The 23,834-nt window shown below is 39.7% G+C and overlaps 1 protein-coding gene across 1 annotated transcript in view; it reads left to right on the top strand.

Moving 5' to 3' along the window:
- Positions 1–3,488: 3,488 nt before the first annotated feature.
- Positions 3,489–23,834, top strand: part of AKAP6 (A-kinase anchoring protein 6) — a 482,960-nt gene continuing 462,614 nt past the window's right edge. The window contains exon 1 of the mRNA XM_055309349.1: positions 3,489–3,579. The gene's annotated coding sequence lies outside the window, so the exon portion shown is untranslated. The remainder of the gene's footprint in view (positions 3,580–23,834) is intronic.

The following is a 23,834-nucleotide window of genomic DNA, read 5'->3' as shown; positions in this document are numbered from 1 at the left end:
CTGAGATCAAGAGCTGCATACTTTATGGACTGAGCCAGCCAGGTGCCCCTAAATTGCTATAAACAGATGACGTGTGTGGTAAACTACCCCCAAATCTCTTTAATACAGTAAAGGTCTATTTTTCACTTACTGCAGTTCCATGTGGGTCAGTGGGTGGTTGGGAGAGCATGGCTCTACCCAGTGTCATTCAGGGGCTCAGGCTCCATCCACAGTGTGGGGCAGTTATCTTCCAGGGCTTCATAATTTTCTACTAGATACTTGGCATCCAACTCGCAGGGAGGGAAGTATGGGGAAAGCATACATGTTCCTAACTACCTTCAGAGGTATTTCTTTTCACTTCCACTCACATTCCATTGGTAAGAACCTGTCCTAATGTTCAGCTACAGGTAAGGGCACTGGGAATGTACCTAGGCGGAAGAGGAGAAACATGGGTATTGGTGAGCAATCCCAGTAGGTGTCACACGTTGTTCTGCTGAACCCCAAATATTTATTTTCTCCCTTTTGCCCTACAACAAACATATTCACATCCTAGGGAAGCTACCTGAAGTCCCATGTGGTCACTACATCAGCTGAAAATGCAAGACTTTACAGTGATGCAGAGTTATCTCTGTCAGAGGGAAAATGGGAGACACATGGTGGTCCCTAACCCACAGCAGTTCTGAAATCCTTCTAGTCATTCACGCCTGATGCTCCCTGCCTCATTTCACTGATCTGGTCTTGATTCTGCTCTCCGGGAGAAACTCTTTTATTCTTTGAAGCCCATGGCCCTGGTCGTCTGAGAGTATCCCTTGTCTATTATTACCTTCCCTGACCTCATCTGAAGTAAGTAGTAAGAAGTAAGCCCTCCTATATAGACTTTGCAAGCCATTTCCTAACCATCTTAGTCCAGAGTCCAGAATCTGGTTGGATGTACAGTTGAGAGCTACAGTCTCCACTGATTGGGGTGAATGAACTATTAATGACAATAGTAACTAGGTTTGACGTTTCTGTGGTGCTTCTGGTTTCCAAATGTATGTATGTATGTATGTATGTATGTATGTGTATGTATGTATGTATGTATGTATTTGTTATTCTATTTATTTATTCATGAGTGACACGGAGAGAGAGAGGCACAATGCGGGACTCATTCCCAGGATCCTGGGATCAAGACCTGAGCCAAAGGCAGATGTTCAACTACTGAGCCACCCAGGTTCCTCACCCAAATGCTTTTTTATATATTATTGCATGCAATCCTCAAAAGAACCTCACAAGATGGGGATGCACAAACACCACTGGGAAGTCTTAAGTGAAGTATTATAGGTCCATTCCCAAAGCAAGAAAACACTTTATGATTTGCTTCTGCCTTATGGATTCCTCCTTCCTTTTTTTTTTTTTTTTAACTCTACCTGGGCCATTTTGTGGGCTAATTATTCAGCCTGTTCAGGTTATTAAAAGTCTGGACTGACCTCAGATTTGATGAGCCATCCATCTTTTCCCACCAGCAAATGACTTGCTTTTGGTGAGACTGACAGGATTCTTCTCATTCTGAGAAATTACTTTCAAGTCTGAAATACCTAATTCCACTCTGCTCTCTCCTCTTTATGGAATTATAGGATTTCAGCTCTGGAAAGGCCAATAATAGTTCTAGACCCATGACTCATTCAATCTTCCTCAGAGGATGAGGGGTTCTTCAGAGGGTGCCTTCATGGGTCAGTTCAGAGGAAACTGGAGGTAGAGAAGAGATCATCAGTTTTGGCTCTAGGCTTCTTATCACCCCTCTATCAGGGCAGCCTAGCTTTGGACTGTATCATTAGAATAAAAGGTTCAACTACTAACAAAACTTGCAAACCATGGTTATTAATTAAATACATTCTCTCTCCAGATGAAAAACTTGAGGTCCAGAGAGGTTAATTGACTGGTATGAATGCACACAGATGCTCACTGGATTAACATTATGTTTCCTGAATCCCAGAGAAGTGTTCTGCTCTGTAGTGGTTGCCTGTTACTTCTGTTGGTGTAGCATGTGGCCTAAGACAAAGGGTGGGAGACTGAGAGCAGGGGTGACTCAGGGAGTCAGCTTCAACCTCTTGCTCTTGGTCTCTCAAGTCTTCATTAGGTGAAATAGGATCAATCGTAGCTCCCTATCCTACTCTGTGAATGGCTGATGGTGCACCCTGCTAGGATCTTGGCACCTCTCAGACATTTCGTCAGCCTCTGTTTACCAAGGCACTGCCTGAATTCCTTCTGCCATTCTATCTGGTCCCGAGCAGTTAGCTAACAGCGCCCTTTAAAATCTCAAGTTGGGGAGAACAACGTAGTTGTCCAGTTAGATTTTGGGCTCTTCAAATGTTGTTCTTCCTCTGAATTTAAAGATAAAGTGGATGGAGGTCATCTTGATCCTATCTCAATCCATGGTCTGAGAGTATTAAATATGCAAGAAATGGCTGCTTGGGTCCATATCTCCTTCTCCCTCACCCCCTCAGTTCTCACCACATAATATTTGTTTCTGCATGGAACAAGAAAAGAGTGATTGCTTTAAATCTGCCTTTCTTTTACCAATTGGGGAAATACCTCACTGTGTCTTGTTTAAATGTGGCTTTTCACACACTTGCAGCTTTCGTGGGGGGAGGGGCATGAGTAATTTCCTCTTGTGTGTCTTTTTGCTCAAGGAGAGGAAAACAGAGCCCCAATGTTTGGAATGTCAGTTACTTCAGAAGTTCTGGCAGGCTGGTTACTTGTCCCAACCGTCAGGTTTGGTCCCCCTAAAGACTTGCATTCTGGCTGTGAGTAGGAGAGTTTCTCCACAGGCCAAGGGATGAGCCCCTGGAAATTGAGATCAGTGTGGTATGCCCCCCGGATCCTCCTTGCACCTGCCAGTCCATGCACAAGTGAGACCTGGGGCTCTGGTGTGTTAGGAAGGTGCTATGGGTCGGTGTCCATCGGGGAAATGATTAGGGCAGATTTCATTGGTGGGAGTTTGCCCATGTTTTGAGAATTAAAGCTTATTTACTCTAGAGTTAGAGTCAGTTTCTAAGCTGTTTATATTCCATTTTAAATTCTTTTTCTGCCCCCTGCTTTGTTCTTTTGACAAGTGAACAAAAATTCTTTTTAATAACTTTTAAAAAGGGATCATCATGCCGTCCAGAGAGGAAGAAGTGATCAAATTGCCCAACAGAGAAACACTGTGCATTTGTTTTTATCTGCTCAGTATTAAATCTCTACCCCCAACAACCTTATTCTCTTCTAAATGTGTAACAACAAAGTAGGAGGTAATTTTTATTTTTCCCAGTGTGCCATCAGGGAAATCCCTTTTAAATCTATAGATTTTAGTCCAATGAGGGATCCTCTTCCTTTGGTCTACATTTTGCATATCGTCTGTTTCTTACAGGGCTTCCGTATTGTCTCAGGCTCCACTGGAAATGCAGCAAGGATTCCTAGCACATCCCAGTTGCCATAGCAACAGCAGTCTTTCCCATAATGAGCTGCATCATCTGAACTGATGTCACAGCATCATGCAGCAGGTCAAACAAGGCATCTCCTAGTATTGCATCCTACAGATGTGCTGTAAACATCAAAAGGAGCCGGTGGGAGCAGGAGATGGTGAGTGTTGAATGTCCGGGCCTTAATTGCACGGCTGTTTTGTTGGTTAGTCGGTGTCTGCTAAAGCGGAGATGGGGGGATGTTGTCTGCTTAAAATGGACTAAGGAAAGAAGGCTGTTTTACCTAAATCTGTTTTTCAGGCTGCTGGGTTAAGACAAAGGCCTGTAAGAGTCATAGAGGAATCATAATACATAGAATTATTCTTGCTCCATCTCTGTCTGTTATTTTTGGTGTTCTCATAGATTTTTTTTTCACAAACATAAGATAATTTTCTATTGCAAAATCCCACATAGTCTCTAAAATGAGTAGTTCAAAATATTTCAACATTGTAAAGACATATATTTCTTTTTTTATGGGACAGAGCTCATTGGCCCCCTAGTCTCTCTAGTGATTATTCTTTTTTAGATATTTAGTGATTTACAGTATGAAATTTAGTATTTTATTTACCTCTGTTGGGTTTCAGTTTCTTCATGGCAAGGAATGAATGCTGAATAAGCATTTGATATAACCCTGATGTGAAAGGGGATCTCTTGCATGTTTAAGACAAAATTTATTAAAAGCATGAAGAGCCAAACAAAATGAAATTACTTGAGCCTTTTGATTTATATGATAATCCTTCAGCCCATGTCCTTCATAGTTAGTTGAAAGCCTGCACACGATATTTTCACATCTCTAGCTAGTCTCTAAAATAGCTGGAGTTGTTTGCAGGTGGACTTGTAACAAGTCTGCTCTCTGCGGCAGTTGCAGTGAAGGGTAATGCTGAGGAAAGCCTCTGGAAATGCCAGTGGTGCTGCTCTTAACTTTAGCCAGAATCTGGTAAGGTCAATAAATAGCAAGGTTCTCAGTGACTGTGGCGAATACAGATCTCTGGGCTTAGTCATAACCTCAACTCAATTCTGAAACTCCAAATAAACATGTATCATGTTCATTTCAACTCTTAGCTATGTCTTCAGGCATCTTCATTTTACGTGTATGTATTATTCCCCCCCCCCCCGCCCCTAAAAACTGTGGTCTGACAGTGTCAGATAAGGAGCAGTGTGTTTCCTTTTGTTTTGGGAAATAAAAAGGATTTTCTTGGTGTAGCTGATTGCTTCTAAGAGGGAGAAAGGAGGAGGCACATGTCAGTTCAGTTGATCAATATGTCCACTTGGAATCAGGGAGTGGTCTTTTGGCTCAGTGCTGCTGAGTTGATAGTTTTTATTTGAAAAGTCTTATAGGAAAGAATGGCAACCCCTGAGTTCCTCCTCTTTTACGTTGCTTATTGAGCCTAAAAGAGATGTATCCTAGAAGCAGGAAAAGCAATACCTCCAGGCAGCTTGGAGTGATTTTTTTTTTTTTTCCACAGTCGATCACATTGGTCCCACTAGGCACTAGCTGGAATGAGAGACCTGATTTTAATTGGTTTGTTTATACACATCACATACATGCTACTCTTGGTCCCTTAAGCTTATGTGGCTGACATGCAGCTCTATGGGATGGGAGAGGTCAGCTCAGATGGTTTTATTGCAAGCACTTAGGAGCATGGATTGTTCATTGCCTGCTTTTTTTGTTGTATAATGTGAGCAGAAAGCTTTGCCGGGACTGCTGGGTGTGAACGCAGCTAAGTCAGAAGCTCTAAGGTGACAGGGAGGAGTCCTAGACGGAGATGGGGGAAGGGAAATTGTATCTAGTTGCTAGAATATGAGTCTGGAGAAAATCACACTCAGGGCCCATCAGAATTACTTCCAGGGAAAAGCAATGAAGAAAGACTTGTTTGGTAACACGAATCGTTAGGAGTAAAAATAACCAAAGGGCAGCATTTGAAAATGAGTCTTCTATTTGCTTAATTTTTGTTTCTTTTGTCTAGCAGTGTGTTCAGCTGCTTCATCATGGGTGATTTGTACAATTACTGGAAGTCGCAGAAGCCAGATTCCTTAAGGGCAGTGTTAGAAAAAGTGGAGTCATGCTTTGGGGGTGGGGAAGGCGCTGGTGGGTGTGGGCTGACGCAGTTATCTGGTGAAATATCCTCTCTGTTTGGAGGAACCTGTGACTCCCCCCCACCCCCGGAAGTATTCCAAATGCAGTTACAGTTCTCCAACTTTATGCTTTTGTGCTCTTTTTGCTCCAGGAGAACAAAGCCCTAGTAATGGGAGCTGTCATCCTGATGATCAGTTTCTTTGCAGAGGGCCACAGCCTGTGCTGCTCTTTGATTAGCTGCGTGTCTTAATTACTGGCTAAGGCTATTTCAGTTGCCTTAGTCTTAATATATCCCCCAGGGGTGGATGGGGTGTGTGTGTGCGTGGGGGGGAGAGAGAGATTACTCTATGGCTGCATTTAGTGGTGTTTCACTGAAACTTTCTAGAATTTAAAGAATTTTGTTTCACAGTGATGAGTGAAAGGTCATCAAGACCATGTTTACTAGGAGGCCAAGTTTCTACCATGGAAACCTCACAAGAAGTTAAACTCCTCCATGCTTTTGGTTATGGGTTGTTTTTTTTGTTTTTTTTGTTTGTTTGTTTGTTTGTTTTGTTTTGTTTTCTGTTTTTCCCTGAATTACAAAGTTGCAAAGAAGTTAATTATTTGTGGGAGTGATAAAAATAGTAATCAAAATAACAGTCATAGCTATCATTTATTCAGTTCTTACTATGTACCAGGCACTGGAACTAACATTGAATACATCTTATTTAGCCCTTATATTGACACTGTGACATAGGGAATAATAATTCCACTTTATAGGATTAGGTGGTATTATTCATATTATGCAGAAATCAGGTCTTAGCCAGGTTAACAAATTTGCCTAAGGTCATATAGTTAATAAGTTCTTTGGTCAGGATTCCAAACCAGTATGATTTGACTGTGATGCCCACATGTTTACTTGTAGACATCTTAGTTTTATGACATCTTAACTGTGTATACCATACAGATCAGTCATCTTTATTCTCTCATACTCACCCCACCCTTCTCATTCTAATTGGAAAATCAAATTTCACATTTTCATATCTGGAATGAAATCCCATTTATGACACTAAATTCAATTTAACTGCAGGGAAGAGCTTGAATTTTGGTGAGGTCCTTGTCTGATCCTAGAGATTTAAGTAATGCAGAATTGATGCTCAGAACTTTTGCCACTCACCTTACTCAACACATCTTTCTAGCAGGATCTGCCTATGGGGAATGCTGCATAAATAAGTGTGAGCATGATGGAATTGTACTAAAAGCCGGTCTTATCTAGGTCAGTAATGAATCAAGTTTGTTGTACCTGTCTTATCAGCTACATATATAGTACTCTGCTAACTTTAAGACATTTGCATTTCCTGGTAATACCAGGCAAGGAATAGAAGAGGAGACTTCTCTCACAACCAGAAGGCAAACTCCAAATCCATCTCCTAGGTCAAGAAGATAAAAAGAGAGTTATTTTGCTGGGTGGCTGAATCAAAATGCTGCCCATCTCTGACAAAGTACCAGAATGACAGCATTGTGCAACATCCTGGAAGCCCTGTGTTTGAGGAGAGCTGATACAGTCATCTCTGCATCATCTTGCCCATCCCCAGCTGTCCACGCCCAGCGTCATTAGTGGGCTCTGAGGGTTGTTCTTTGTTTGACTGTGGGGCTAATGCATACGAGACAGCACATTGATATTGATTCTGGTATGGTGAATACTTAGAAATATCATTCCACGGAACTCATTAGCCTTTTCTAGGTTCTGGAAAGAAGTTAACCTTTGCCCCAGCTTGGTCCAAGGAGGCACAAGCTTGTGTCTTCATGAGCTACAGAAATGAGAGGCTGATACGAAATCAGTCAAGTTACTAGGTACAGTGACTAGAGTTAGATTCTTTTTTTTTAATTTACTTATGATAGTCACAGAGAGAGGGAGAGAGGGAGAGAGAGAGGCAGAGACACAGGCAGAGGGAGAAGCAGGCTCCATGCACCGGGAGCCCGATGTGGGATTCAATCCCGGGTCTCCAGGATCGCGCCCTGGGCCAAAGACAGGCGCCAAACCGCTGCGCCACCCAGGGATCCCTAGAGTTAGATTCTTATTAGGGAATAACAAAGCCAGTGGAAGTTAGGGAAGTTGGTACACCTGCTGCATGTGTCCAATTTCCTCCTATTTCCAATCCTAGAATCAGTGAATTATAATTTGTTTTGATCCTATGGAATCAGTTCAATTCAATAAGTATTATTGAGTATCTACTATATGCCAGGCAATGCCTGGGAATATAGCAGTAAACAATACAGATGCAAATCTCTTTCCCCATTACATTCTAGAGAGGGAGGCAAAAATAAACAGGGAAATTTAGAGTAGAAAGTATATTGTAATCAGCCAAAAAGTACATGTCCATTCAACTGACATAAACCTGGCCAATGGAAATATGAAATGTATAGGACAGGTCAATTAAGGAGAGATTCTTTTCTTTCTTTTTTCTTTAAAGATTTTATTTATGAAAGACAGAGAGAGAGGCAGAGACACAAGCAGAGGGAGAAGCAGGGTCCACATAGGGAGCCTGATGTGGGACTTGATCCCAGGATCCCCGGATCACTGCTGAGCCACACAGGTGTCCCAGAAGAATTTTTCATTTTAGTAAAAGATATTTCTTGCTTAAAAAATATATTTTATTATTTATTTATTTAAAGAAATAGTACAAGCAGGGGGAGGGGCAGAGAGAGATGGAGAGACAGAGAATCTCAGGCAAACTCCCCCTGAGTGTGGAGCCCAACATGGGGCTCAGTCTCACGATCTTGAGATCATGACCTGAGCTGAAATCAAGAGTCAGGTGTTTAGCTGACTGAGCCACCCAGGTGCCTATAAAAAGATATTTCTCGCTTTTAAAAACTGTCCAGAGGGATGCCTGGGTGGCTCAGCAGTTAAGTGCCTGCTTTTGGCTCAGGGCATGATCCTGGAGTCCTGGAATTGAGTCCCACATCGGGTTCCCTGCATGGAGCCTGCTTCTCCCTCTGCCTGTGTCTCTGCCTCTCTCTCTGTGTGTCTCTCTTAAATAAATAAAATAAAATCTTTAAAAAAAATAAAACTAAAAACTGTCCAGAGAGCCCTCTAAATTGAATGTTTTAGGCAGTGTGCCAGTGGAGGTATGTGCCACATGGACACAACTACCGTTCACCTCCAGCCATCAACAGCCTGTTCATTCCTCCTGGTATGCTCTGCAAACATCACTTTAAATGGGAAGCATTTCTTTAAACAATTACATTATCTGATATATTTAAAACTATGATTATAATTTCATAAACTTTCCTGAAATTTTTCAGGCGCATGTTCATACATGTGTAAAATGTGTCTGACTTGTGACAATCACTTGGAGATTGACTACTCTTCTTTGATGGCACTTGCACATACCAACTCTGTAAGGGGGCCATGAGAGGCAACACTTTTCAGGGGAATATCACTTTTTTATAGGACTTTGGTCATAGCAATAGACTTTTAGTTATTTTGAATTAACCAAACTTTTCTTTGTAAGCACATATCTAGCAGTAGATGAATCCCCCAGCTGGTTTTAAGACTTGGTAAGGATGAAGGAGAGACTTTGTTTCTCTTGTAAGCTGTTTTCATCTGTTTTTCAGCAAGAGGGCATGCTTCAGACTCTTCCGGCCATCTTGAAGCTGAGAGCTTTGAGTCACAAAAAAGAAATGGGGAGAGAATGTGGACTTTAGAACTGGGTCTTAAGCCAAATAATTCATGGGCAGAACCCGCCTGCAGCTTGTGTTGTATGCTTCCAGGGCAGGCTTCATGGGCTTGCAACCTGTGTAGTCACATAGAACCTGTGCTAGGAAGGGTCCACACTTAATTTAATGTTCTTCTGTCACCATCTTGAAATTCTTCTTTTTTGAGGGGGAGGGAGCATCTTGAAATCCTTTGTTTTTAAAAATCTTAATCTGTTTTTTTAGATTTATTTATCTTTTGAGAGAGAGTGCATGTGTGCAATGCACACATGTACACAGGGTTGGGGGGCGGGCAGAGGGGGAGAGAGAATCTCAAGCAAACTCTCTGCTTGAGTGCAGAGCCTGACAAGGAGCTCAATCCCACAACTCCGAGATCATAACCTGAGCCAAAATCAAGAGTCAGACGCTCAACCATCTGAGCCACCCAGACATTCCCTCATCTTGAAATTCTTAATTTTTTAAAAGATTTATATATTTATTGTAAAGAGAGAGAGAGAAAGAATCCTTAATCAGATTCCCCTATGAGTGTGAAACCTGACAAGCAAGGGGCTTGATCCCAGGACACTGAGATCATGACCTGAGTCAAAATCAAGAGTTGGCTACTTAACCAACTGAGCCACCCAGGTGCCCCCTCAAGTGATTTTTGAGTAAGGGGTTCTGTGTTTTCATTTTACACTGGATTCTGCAAATTATGTAGCCAGTTTTGTATGGCCATTTTGATATTTAAAAAATTGACAAATTTGAGTTCCAAGCATCTCTTTAAGAATTAGATGATAGGGTTCACTTGGCAAGTGTTGATGTAGCAGCATTCTCCAATTCATCAGTCTCCCCACCTGTCCCATCCATTTATCCCCAACTGCTACTGCCTCAGCCTTGTGGATACTTGATTTTAAGACCTCTGCTATGGAATAGTTCAAACGCTTTTTTTTTTTTTTAAGATTCTATTTATTCATGAGAACGAGAGAAACAGGGAGATAGAGAATGAGAGAGAGAGAGAGAGGCAGAGGCAGAGGGAGAAGCAGGCTCCCTGCTCCACAGGGACTCGATCCCAGAACCCTGGGATCATGACCTGAGCTGAGGGCATAGAGTTTGCCCCTCAGCCACCTAGATGCCCCAAACAGAAATTGTAGAGCTTAAAATAACTAAAGTACCACTGTTGAAACAACCCAGAGCAAAGACTCTAAATGTGGTAACTTAGAGGCATCCATGATAATTCAGTGCCATGCACAGTAATTCAGTGGCATTTCTTTATAGACTTTGGGGAGCATACCACATTATACCTGAAGATTTTTGGTAGGTCAGGCTTGTCATTACCATTGCTTTCAGGGGGGAAATAAAATCTTTGCAAAGCAAGCTAATTAACCATCCTGTGGGTTCATTGTTTATGTTTGTTCTCCCGCCCTTTGTTTACTCCTTGATTACTTTTATCACCTTCTTTGTTTAACTCTCATTTAAATTACACAACATTTTTACACTGACTGGGTGGTTTTTGTTTTTTGTTTTGTTTTGTTTTGTTTTAGCATTATCCTTTTTTAATATTCTCTCTCCAGGAGACTGGGGGCCTATAATTTGAGGCTATACTAATGCAGGAAGAGTTCATATCTCTTTTTTAATTAAAAAGGGAATTATAGTCAATATTTATAATGAACCCTTCCCTAGCAAGGCGGCTTTAGCCATGCTAATGTTTGTAAGTCTAGATCCACCATATCTATTTGTAAGAATGAGATGGTGACAGACTCCTGGATCTTATAGTATGTGAAGCATTCTGACCCATCATGCTACAGTGAGAAGTGGCTGTATTAATCTACAGACACGCAGAGAATTAATATGAAATGAAGATTGAAGATGGCACTTGTTGCACAGGAAAAAGAGAACTTTTTTTTTTTTTTTTCCTGTATGAGAGTAAACAAGGACCTGACAGATGCATAAGGGGCTCTTGTTGTTGCTTAGAGGACTAGGGGGCGTTGGACACTTCTCTAAGGATCAAGCCCCAAGGACTCATGGCCTTACCATGTACCCTGTAACAATCCTAACACCTACCATGGCCACCATTGTACAAGTTGTAAAACCATCTGTGTTGGACAATTTCACTCGTCACCTATTAACAAATGTGTCAGATATTTACCATGTACAAGATCATATGCTGAAGGAACAAACACTTCACAACTTAGGACAACCAAAGGCATGCACATCTGTAGTCCTTGGAGAGCTTGTCATAGATTTAACATCCTGTTGTCTGGGCTCTGCTTGCAGATAGTCCTGACTAGTTTTTCTCTTGTTCTGGAGATACCCTGAAATGGACCTCCAGGCATAGCTGAGGCTGCCCCCATCTTTTGTTCTTTTCATTTAATTTCTTAACTTAAATGGTTTTCTTTTCTTTTCTTTAGATTTTATATATTTATTTGAGAGAGAGCACACACACGAGGTGTGTGCCACAAGAGGGGGGAGGCTGAGAGGCAGAGGGACAGGACCTGGGAGCCGTATGAAGGGGCTCAACCCCAGGAGCTTGAGATCATGACCTGAGCCAAAGTCAGACACTTAACTGACTGAGCCACCCAGATGCCCTTTTTTTCTTAAATAACTCCTTACTTTAGCCCACTCAAAATCATTATGTTGTACCTCTCTCAGTTCTTTCAATTTTTTTTTTTTTACTTTTTCATTTTAATTCAGCCCTTATGATCTTAATGCTTATAGATGATTTCTACCCCACTGGTCTTTCTTACCACTGTCACCTTCTGGGAGAGCTCTGGACCTGCCATAATCCTCTTCAGCAGCACCCCAGGGTCCTATCTCCCCTGCTGCAGTTTATTCCCATCATATTAGCATTAAAATGGCCCATCTAAAACCAGGTGTGGGCAGCTTCCCTTGTGGAGTAATCTGCTTACATTTAGCTTTAGTAGTTAATTCAAATATTGCACTCTGTTTAACCTGTTTTTTGTTTGTGTGTGAAGTAAAAAGGAATGACTCTTCAAAATTTATATTAGCCATTCTTGCAGGCAATCTGTGTGGCATCAACTAGAAATAGCCAAAATAGCAGGGCCTTACATCATTTAAGACTATGTGCAAAAATGAAAATAGGTGTGCAAATATAGTTTAAAAATTATTCTGTAGTGTTATTATTGCATTGCATTTTCAATTAAAAATAAATGAAAATAAGGAAAAGGGGATGGTGAGAAGGTGGATAGCAGAGCAAGGCACCACAGCAATGCATCTTTCTTTGGCCTTGACCAGGAGTGGCATATAGCTTCTAGAACACTCTAGGGGAACACGTGTCTCAGAAGAGGAGCTGCTTGCAAGGAAAGGACAGATCAGAAAATAAAGGCAAAAAATAAAAACATCTAAAACCAGCTCAGAGAACTAAATTGCTTTGAGAACTAATAAAGCATTAGACTGGTGAATTAAGAAATATATGGTTTTTCACTAATTTAGTAATAAATAGGCAGAGGACCAAGAAAAAGTAACGTAACCTGTTTAAGAGTCATATTTCACCATGTTAATTTTCACTTAAAGTGTTTTTCCTTTTGTTCTTTGGTTAATATGATTAGGTTTATTGTGAATAAACTCATATGCTTTATTTTTATTTTTTAAATTCTTTAAGAAAATGACAAACATCATAATCTCTGGTATGCTGTTTTTCTCTGATTCTTAGATGTTAGATTTTACACCATCCTTGTGTAAATACTGCGTATGATTAAAGCTTACACAAGAAGTTGTAAAATGAATGCTGTCAACCAGCTTGAGGAAAAAAACAAAATGTTCCTTTTCAGAGATAGTCTAGAACTTCAGATGGTAATGGAAATGTCATATTACCAAACCTAAAGTGATTTTTTTTCCCAATAATTTGCACCAAATAAGGGTTTCCATTTTGGGTTTTGGAACCTTAAAATCCAGTAACTTACACATATGTATATAGGTTGATATTCTCTATACAGGAGATTAGTGATTAGGGGAGGTGGACAGAGGTGGTTGGTCCCATGGAAGCAATAGCCAATAGCCAAGTCTTCCTTCTTGAATCAAGCTATCTTCTGACACACTAAACCAAATCGCTAAACGAGAACAGAGCCCTAGAGAGTAGATTTTGGAGCTATGTGTATTTACCTTTGAATCTTAGCTCTTATATAAAATTATTAGATTTGTGATCTTGAGTTTCTAGAGTGTCATTTCCCCATATAAAATGGGGAATATCCATTTTACAGGATGAAATGAAGTATTTTTATGTAATGTTATTGGCACAAAGCATCTGATAAGTGAATGTTGTTATTATTTCACTTTTCATAAGTAGTGGGATAAGATTAACATTCTCCCAAGAAGAAACATAATTTCTCAACTCCAATCTTAAACAAAGGAAATAATTTTCAGAGCTTTCATTAATGGAAAGGAAAAGCGTTTAATATATTTTAAATGCTTATACTGTGCCACGCACATATATTATTTCGCTTAATTTCCTTTCCCTGCTTAATTTTTCTCCATAGCACTTATCACCATCTGCAAACTACACATTTTTCTCATTATCTCCCCTTAGCATAAAGCAAGTTGCATGAGGACAGAGATTTTTGTCTGTTTTCTTCCTTGCTGCTTTCTTAGCTCTCAGAATGGGGCCTGGCATATAGTAGGTGCTCAATAAATATTTGTTCCAAGAATAAGTGAATTTACATGAATAACCCTATGAGGGGAACAATATGATTGTATTTGATATGTAGTAAATGAATTCTCTTTTGCAGTGATGCTTTTCAAGGTTCTAAACATCCTTGAACAATTCTTACTATTCTGGATAGCATGCCAAGAAGCTCTTGTGGCTAATGGTTAGGCCATCATGCACCATCCAGTTATTCTAAATTTTCCATTGAAAGCAGGGATATTACCTAGGCAGTTCTGATAGGCTCTTCTTTTTTACATGGTTTCTACAAGGGACCTGGAGTTTCATAGGTCATATGAAAGATACATTGATTCTTCTATTGGTGATTGTTTCATTCTTTCTCTTTAGTGAACTAAAGAATAGCTTCAGGAATAGCTTTTTGTTCTTCTTTAAACCATGAATCTTTAGCTATAAATCTCAGATGGATGGATTGGTGGATATTGAAAGAATCTCCAGGGAAAAGACCAGAGAGGGGGGAATGATAAGCCACGGCAGTCAATCCTTTCCATTCGCTATTTAAAATACTCAAATGAGAAGTAAAAGCAAAGCACAGGCACATAGCAATACATTTGTTTGGCCAGAAGAACATACAGCCTCATTAATGAGGGAAATAATTAAGATAGCTAATTTCTGCCATTTATGTGAATAAGAAAAAAACTGTGTTTTAGCAGTGGATATTTATAGCTGGATTTTTACTAAAGACATAGTCTAAATGTCATGCTTCTGAACTGAGTATTTCTCAGAGAGCAGGTGTAAGATTTTTTTTTTCTTGAAATTCAAACCATTTTGACAGCATCCTATTTTTAGAATGCCTTTCTCTGTAAAAAGGCAAAACAATATCCAAAAGTAATTAGAAAAACATCCTGGGAGAAAGAAGACTATGTTCTGCTTATACCATAATAATATCAGGCTGAATAAGAAAATGTAATGCTGTTAAATTTTAAAACTCATACTGTTTTTATTTTATGGTTATGAAACATTTAATGTTTACTTTAGCAACTTCATCATGCTACAGGATAAAAATTATGCCTCATGAAAATTTTCTTACATCTGCAATACATACCATGGCCAGTTGAAATATAAAAGGATATTATTGTATTCAAATAGAATGTTATTCTGACCTATTTTAAAGAGCCCCGGGCTGGCAATAAGGAACCTGAGTTTTAGAATCTGCTGACATAATCTTCCTATATATTAGTTTCCTGTACAAAAGAATAAAAGGATTCAATTTAAATGATTTTTGTTTCCTTTTGGCTCTAATATTTTATGCATCACTTATAGGATTCTCCTACCTTTCAATTGTTCAGTCTTCTGATTTTTCCAAAACAGTGTTTCATAGAATATTTTAAATTTACTTAGTGCCCTCATGTAGGTGAAAACATATTTTAATTTATACACTGTTTAAATTTCACACTTGTGTGTTTCGTTAGTTTTGTTTCATAGTAGTCTTGGTGGTTAACCTATGGTCAATGCATAAGTTTCTACTTATACCAGAAAATTATTGTCTTTTATACCCACTTTTTAATAGTTTCCTTATATTACAAATTCATGTGTTTTATATTTGCTCTTTCTCTTTTTAGCAATAACGTGTATTTTCTGTTACTGAGTTGAGTGAAATGTTCGGTTCTCCTCGATGTGGAATCTTTTTAGAAAGTCACACTGCTGTACTGAATATTCATAGAAAAATGTCAGTATTTGTGCTTTTATAAGGTCAAATCATAGGGAATTTCCATTTTTTAAAGTCAGAAATGGCCAAACATTGGCAGTTTCGTGACATTCAACCCACTAATTTGTTAATTATCATAGCACTGTAAATCTTTACAATTTTTATAATTCAGTAATGAAAATTAGTCCTTAAATGAGTAAGTGAAATAGTGTAAAGAGCACACAGGGGTTTTGGTGAAAGACTGATCTGGGATTGAATTCTACTTTTCTGCTGTTAGAATGTTCCTTAGGCAAATTGCTCAACCTCGCTGAATTTCAGTTTGCAAAATGGAAAAGCTGACACCTGCCTCACAGGCTTACTGAGAATGTCCAGGACTCCCAGAATGGTGTCTGTTACATGCTTCCCACTTAGTAATTGGTCATGATATCGTTACATTGTAGACATCATAGTACTCCCTCAATTTTAAATGTCTAAATATTTAGCAATTAAAACAAACAAGTGGACCTCTAATGAGAAATGATTACAAGAAGGGGCAGATTCCCAGGAAGGGAAGCTCTAGTCCTATCCTCTAGGACACTGTAGGCTTTTGACAAGGTTACTAAGGGACATTTTGAGGGAGAAAGGAAGGCTGTCTTTCATGTCATCCTCAACTATCTCTGGAGTAATAATTCCATAATTTGTCTGGAATCTGCAAATTTACTTCAACTGTTTTCCCTTTTATATTTTGTTTTTTGAGAGAAACAGCAATAAACTGCTCTTATGAAAACTATGGGCTATTACATTGTAAATGTAGCAAATAGATTTTAAATTTTATTCTGTAAAATTGTTTGAGCTAAAAAAGATTAAATGTTCACAAGTGTTCTCTATGCTTAATGCTTACTACATAAGCAAGTCGAATGTTTCGTCTAAAATGACTCCCATGAAACTGTAAGTCTGATTCTAGACTGGAAGGGGCAAATCTTTAACTCTCCTCTTTTTCTCTGGATGATCCTATGTTTGTCTATCCTGTAGCTATGTGTTGATAACTCATGAATTCAGATTTCTAGGCTCTGGTCATTTTTTTCTAAGATTCAGACTTTTATTGCTCCTGCCTTCTATGTCTTCTCCTAAATCTTCCATGAGTACTTTCACTCTGCATACCTAAAATGAACTCATCCTCTTCCCCATTCCAAACTTGTTCCTCTTTCTGAACTATCTAGAATAAAGCCTTACCTTCAATCCCATCCCTCCAGGTAGAGACTAGACATGATCTTCACAGCTTCCTGTTCCATCTCTCCCCCCTCCCGGACCCAAGTCTACTGAGTCACTAAGTCCTGCAGAGTTTCTAAGTCATTGGGCTTTGGTGAAAATGAACTTAGGGGAACCCCAAATAATTTTTTATTCTGTAATTGGTTGAGGTCATGCTCCCTGACCTCCTGGCTTTCCCTTTTCTAAGCCATAGACCCGATATTATTAGACATTCTATCGTGGAAGCCCCTTCCATCCCCATGATCTTTCTAGCTGTGCTCTGAACTTTTTGAGCCTCGTTAAAACCTGTGTCCAGGTATTCAGTATGCCTACTGTGCTATGGTGAAGAAAGGGAGAAAACGCACAGTGTGAGCATGCACTGGGGACTCTAACAAACAGAGATGTGTTATTCTAGATGGAAAGAGTTTGATATTTTTTTCACTTTGAAATAAAAGTTTATCTGATCAGAGAGTTCCAAAAGTTGATATATCAAGTTACTACATCCCGACTCAAGAGGATTACATACTGCTGACTTCAGCACCAGATTGTATTTCTTTTTTTTTTGCAGGCATGATTCTCACTTGTCTTTTGAATTAATTCCAATGGACAGGAGCCAGTTTTAACTCTATGACCTACACACTGGCATTGTTTACAGTAATGGTCACGAGAGAACAAAGCAAAGCAACCCCCCTCCCCCAAAGGATTCAGACAACTGGTTCCCATGAGGAAGGCAGGTGGCATGTTGGTGAGCTGGGCTTAGTTAGGATCAGTTAGAACTTTTGAGTTCAATTTCTAGTTTCACACATGCTCTGTGCTTAAGGAAAGCTTCCTAGCCTCTCTCAGCTCTGCTTTTCTTCATAGCACTTTCCTTGTCAAGTATTGTGTAATGTAGACACATGTATGGAGCACCTAGCACAGTACCTAAGATACAGGAAATTCTGAGGAGTGTTAAGTGGAGGCTGGGGCTCTTCCTAATGTAAAGGGAGGAGGACAAACTGGTGAGTAGTGTCACTGCCTGGCCTTGTTTTAGAATTTACATTCCTGTCCCAGACATATGAGATTCCAGTGGTCAAATAATTCTTGTACCAGCATCTTGCCCAACTACCCTGTTTCTCCCCTAAATTGAACAGGAACAGTCATATGACATAACCAATATTTATATAACAAATTTTATTTTCCTTATGTTTCCTTTAGTTTGTGGAGAATATTCTATAGAAAAATGTTTTGGATAGTAATAACACTTACCATTAACACTCATAATCTCATTAAGGGAAAATTCCCCATCTTAAAATGTGCATTTACTTCTCTAATACAGATTCAATTCACACAGTCTGCTACACACTTGTTATTAAAATATTCTATACAGTAAACTTCACATTTTCCCTGCAGATGCTGAATATGTAAGCAGACACAAGGGTTATGCATCTTCTGTCAGGGAACGAAATTGCCTTGAGGGGTTCTCTTGGTACAGGTAAAGCTTTGCCTTGGAAATGATGATGTGACTTAGCAATGAAGGGTTAATATTTCTTACCCTGTCAGGTGTGATAGCCTGGAGCCTCACCACTGGAATTTCCTCTGTCACTGAGTTCCAGATATGTCTGGGTTTGTCCACTGAATGTCTGCCCTATGTTGTGATGAGTTGATAATTTGTCCTATCAGTGAACAAAGTGTTTTGGCACCAAGGTCAGAAGAGTTTCTGAAGAGAATTCTTCCTAGGAGAGGAGGAGTCAGCCACAACATGCTTTAATCACTAGAGGGTGGAGTGATTCTAAGCCCAGTTTGATGTGGGTCACAAGGTATCCTCTCCCAGTCACTCTCTGGACTCAGGGCTGAGTCCTATTAAGGCTGAGGAGGAGCAAGTGGGCTGTACATAAATGCTATTTCCCTAGAGAAGGCATACCTCATTTCAGCACAAGACCACTGCTTCAGCAGCCTTCAGCAGAATACTTTGTGCAAGAGGGAAAAAGTCATGTTCCCCTCTTTCCATGGATGCTCTAACTGGACGTTTCCAAATTCTTTGGATTGACATCCTTATCTATTAAAAAAATATCAGCCCTCTCAGATTAGTGTATCATATATTTTATAAAACATACACAAAAGTGAAATTAAAAAGGATGAAACAAAAATTGAATAGAAAACTTAATATCTTCACACTCCTAAAGGTTTGCTTCATGTCTTCCCTGGAGTGAGCCCCAACCTTGCAGACCACTGCTCTAGAGCATCAGTGGGAAAGGCCTGTCGGTGTAGCTATTCCTGGCAAAGGTGCCCACTCTGTAATGAGTGTGCACACATGTGAGACCCCCCCCCTTTTTTTCAGGGAGCTAGGCTCTAGTAAGGCAGGTGAGAGAAAGAAATGGAAAACCTGAGATATTACTAATAATGTAATATTTGTACCTCCAGGTGCAACCTGGAGGAAAATTGGGTTGTACAAATCAAAAATATTTCTGAGACAATATGTCTGTACTGGATTTTAGAGATTACCATCAGCTTTTCACACATAACGCCTCAACAACTCTGTATGGAGTATAAATGATGGAAATTGAGAATTTCCTTAAGCCAATTTGATCACACTCAATTCTCAGATTCTTTTAGGAACTCTATTTGGAAATCTCCTTGGATTGAAGCCCTTTGCCCCTTGGCCACTTTTTAATGAAGTCTAAATTTAGTAGTAATATACCAATAGTAGAAAGTAAGGAATCCCTTTTTTTGCTGACCTGGTCCCTCCTATAACTCTTTCTGAGGGGAGGAAAGACAATCCCTAACCAGATGTATGAGGTTTTGCTTACATTCCCAAAAGATGTCTTTGATTGCTTTGATTCATATAACTCTTTTCCTCAAGGAAATTGGAATATATTTTGGCTTGGAGGACATTTGTGTGAAGCCATGTGGCCTCTGAGGGCCATGACCCAAAGGCAAGTGTTGGTCTAGATAGTGAGGTAGAGATGAAGGGCTAGAGGAAACACCTGGGTGGGACCATGCCAACAGCAAAAGTGAGGACTCCAAGTATCTGGGCCAGAAATATGCTAGACAGACACCAGGGGATTTTAGATGGTGGAGCCTGTGGTAAGGGTCAACTAGCCTTGCCCAAAAGAACATAGGCTCTGGACAGAGAAAGAATAACTGAATATGAAAAAGCAGTTATCCAAAACCAAATAGAAGTCCAGAGTGTTTAGTAAGAAGAATGTAGATACTTAAAAAGTCTGCTTTTGTTAGATTGGGGAAATTCTGTTTCCTTCTATCTCCCAGCATTACTACTACAGCGCTTTTACCCTGGACCACATGAAGCTTTTGATATATCCTAAACCAGGGTGAATTTACCATAGTGCTTCCCATCCAGCAACTCTGCAGGGCCCAGGTAATTCAAGAAAGGTGCAAGTGGACCTATATCTTATGCTTTTCTTGTGTGCTATATGTCCTGAGCCTGCTTGTTGGTTCCAGGGTCCTCACAGATCCTCCCAAGACACCTCTCTGATTCTTGCCCCTGGAGGATTCCTGGTGGCCACTCTCAGAATACTTGAGGTCCCCTTTAAGGCACCCCCCTTGGACCCTTCCTATTGGTTATCTAATTCATAAAAGGGACTCTCCTGTACCTATTACTCAGTGAGAACAATGTCATTGGTTTTTGACAGGACAGGAATTGTTTGAAGGCACTTTTACAGATCTATTGGACAATAGCCATTTCCATACTGATGACATTGCAGTATTTCAAAACAAGAGCTATTTTGGGCAGGTCTTCAAAACTGTACTCTATAGCTCCAGAGAGTGTTTGACTTGTATATGGGAGTGATTGTTTTTAAAATGCCCTTCAGTAATGGTTTTATTCCTTTTTTGAGTGCTTTCTGTGTGTCAGCCTCTATGTTAAGTAGTGCTTCATATACACTAGCTTACTAAATTTTCAGTAAGTTTATTAAAAAGTAGTGGAAGGACATACTCAGTGCCTAAATCTTGGTTTCTAAATACCATTCTTCAGCAAGAGGAATCAGAGCTCATTGGAGTGGCTAATTCTAGGTCTAGGGCAAAGAAAAATTTAAGATGAATTGTGAGCATTTTGCAGTGTGAGGAAGTAAGGAAGTGCCCCAAAAGCAAAAGGACAGAGCAAGTCAAAGGGACACAAGAGCCAAGACAAAAAACTCCTGATGGCAAATTTGGCAATAAAGTAAATAATATAGTAATGAGTTATAATCCAAAGTATAAAATAAATATACATGAGTACATATTAATATAAATAAATAATATATTAATAAACAGGAAAAAGAGACAAATTTTCCTTATAGAAGAATTCCAAATAATATGTGCGAGTAGTCCTATGTCTAGGAGTAAGAGCTTAACCCACCCAACACCCCAGTTAAGGTGGCCTAGGCTTAGTGACTCACTTCCAAGGAACAGAGTATGGAAAGAGAATATTAGTAATCTACAGGAGAGAAATCTGGCAAATATTACCTATCCCTTATATGTGATGGTAAGAGCTCTTCATCTCCATGGTATTCTTTCCCAAAACCATAAGCCCATTCTAATTTTGATGGGAACATGAAACATCAGATAAACCCAGACTGGGGGTCTACAGAGTAGCTGGCCTCTCTTCCTCAAGACTGTCAAGGTCATGAAAAAAAAACAAGAAAAGCCTAAGAAACTGTTACAGACCAGAGGAGACCAAGGAGATGTGTCAATTAAATGCAATGTGGCACCCTAGATTGGGTCGTGGAACAAAAAAGGACAGTAATAGAAAAACTGGCAAAATCCAAATAAAATCTGGATTTTTAATTAATAGTAGTGTGCCAAGATCAGTTTTATAGAGTTTTTTCTTCAAGATTTATTTATCTGAGAGAAGGAGAGAGAGAGAGAGAGAAGGGGGAGGGGCAGAGTGAGAATCTTTTTTGAGAATAAAATCTGATTTTATTTATTCATGAGAGACACACAGAGAGAGGCAGAGACATAAGCAGAAAGAGAAGCAGGCACCCTGTGGGGAGCTGGATGTGAGACTCATCCCAGGACCCTAGGATCATGACCTGAGGCAGATGCTCAACCACTGAGCCACCCAAATGTTCCAGGGGAGAGACTCTCAAAGTAGACCCCCAGCTGAGCACGGAGCTCCATGTGGGGCTTGATCCCACAACCCCTCAGATCATAACCTCAACCAAAACCAAGAGTGAGTTGCTAAACGAACTGAACCACCCAGGTACCCCAACAGCTTTATAGTTTTACACATGTACTTTAATAATATGAGACATTAACAATGGAAGAAACGAGGATATTATTGAAATAGATGAATGAATAAGTAAATAAAATAGTTGAGAAAAATGTAAAAAGTAATACAGACTTATTTTTTAAAAATCTGAGTATTGTACTGTAGAAAATGAAATGCAAAAATTTCTCTCCTCTCTAAGGAGGAGCTCCAAACCCACCCCATTCCAATCCCAGAAGTAAATATAGTTTAATAATTTGGTATAACTTTTCCCTGATATTTTATATGATCTGTATATACATACTCTTAAAATGTATAACTGGAATCTTGCTTTTCATCCTATCCTGTGACTTATTTCTTCTCTAGTAAACGCTAAGTCATGGACTTGGTTTCAAGACAGAATGTCGTGATTTTCCAAGTGCTGTTTAAAATGTTTGTGAGAGTATTGCTTTCATAGAGGCATTACTATCAAGTCTGTATCTTCCTTTGTTTTTAAGCCTTCTAGATGTATCTTATAGATATGTCTTAGGCATTTCTAAATTTTTGTCATATTACCCAAGATTATTACTTGCTCTGCTCAAAAAATAGTATTTGGTAATCATGGATTTTTAAGAAACAAAGACTAAGAAAATCAAGTTGTTTATCATTAAAAAAAATAGAAGTAAGAAAGATATTGCTTATTGCCCACATTGAGGCCATTACTTTGTAGGTGGAATAGCATCCATAACTGAAGCTGTTAGTGATAGAAATGGAATATCTGTGTGTGTGTGTGTGTGTGTATACATGTATACATATGTAAAATTTCAAAGCATAACTTTACTGCTGGCTCAGATAGGCTAAGATAGTAACCTGATTGAGCTCAGAGCCAGAGAAAGTACTAATTTGAATAAGGTTTTCTTTATTTTCACCCCTCTTGTAACACAATCAGAGCTGAGACTCAAGTATGGTTCTGTCTTAAGCATCATGCTGCAGTGCCTCCTACCCACACTGGATAGCCCTGCTATAGAAGCTGAAGAGAGTTACCCAGCTCTGGGCACTGTTTCCTATGCAATCCTGGGGGGCTGTGTGCATGTTTGAGTGTGTGAGAGGGTCTTCAACGTACTCCTCAGGCCTTTCCTCCTATCATATCTCTCTCCCATTCTCAGCCCATGTTGTACCTGCCCTTCACTAGTCAGACTCACTGTAGCATTCCTAATGTCCTTTTTCTCCACCAATGGCTGGCATATTCTGCAGAGAAAAGTGAAGCTAAATAATAGGAATTATTCCCATGTCCTACTTCCCTGATACAAATCTACAAGCTAATATATGCCCTTTAACCTATTTTCTCTGGGCTTTATAGGAAGAGTCATAATACTGTTAAAAGCCTGGGTTTTGGAGTCCAGAAGAAATGTACCTGTTTCCGGCCTTCCACTGTAACTGTATGACCTTGAACAATTTACTTAAAACTTTCTAATTCTCAATTTCCCTGTCTGTTAAATAAGCATGATTGTAGTATGCACCTACCTGGTAGTATTAGAAGATAATGCAGGTTCAGTCAGTTTAGCATGATACCTGGCACAATAAGTGTCCAGCATGGTGAATGGCCATAGTAACTTCTTTTTGTTCCACCTTAAATCAACCCTCCAGGTCTCACCCAGATAGTAAACTGCTCCTATTGCTCACATTTCCTCTAGGTTAAAAGTAAACAAGAACCACCTTTATTTCCTATTGATGTTCCATTTCTCTTTCCTCACAGTCAAGCTTTTTAACAGGGTAGGATACTCTGCTTCACTTCACATTAGCTCTCAGCCTATAGCAATCTGCCTTCCATGCTTCTTACACGAAAACTGTTCTTGTTCAGGTTGCCAGAGAGAGAGCCCCCTAAAGTAGGCATCTGCTTTTTGCTCATTTGT

The sequence above is a fragment of the Nyctereutes procyonoides genome, unplaced genomic scaffold (genome assembly GCF_905146905.1).
Source record: "Nyctereutes procyonoides isolate TBG_1078 unplaced genomic scaffold, NYPRO_anot_genome, whole genome shotgun sequence".
NCBI lineage: Eukaryota > Metazoa > Chordata > Mammalia > Carnivora > Canidae > Nyctereutes > Nyctereutes procyonoides.
Note: the sequence above shows the minus strand (reverse complement) of the source record. Positions and strands in the feature narration are given on the sequence as shown.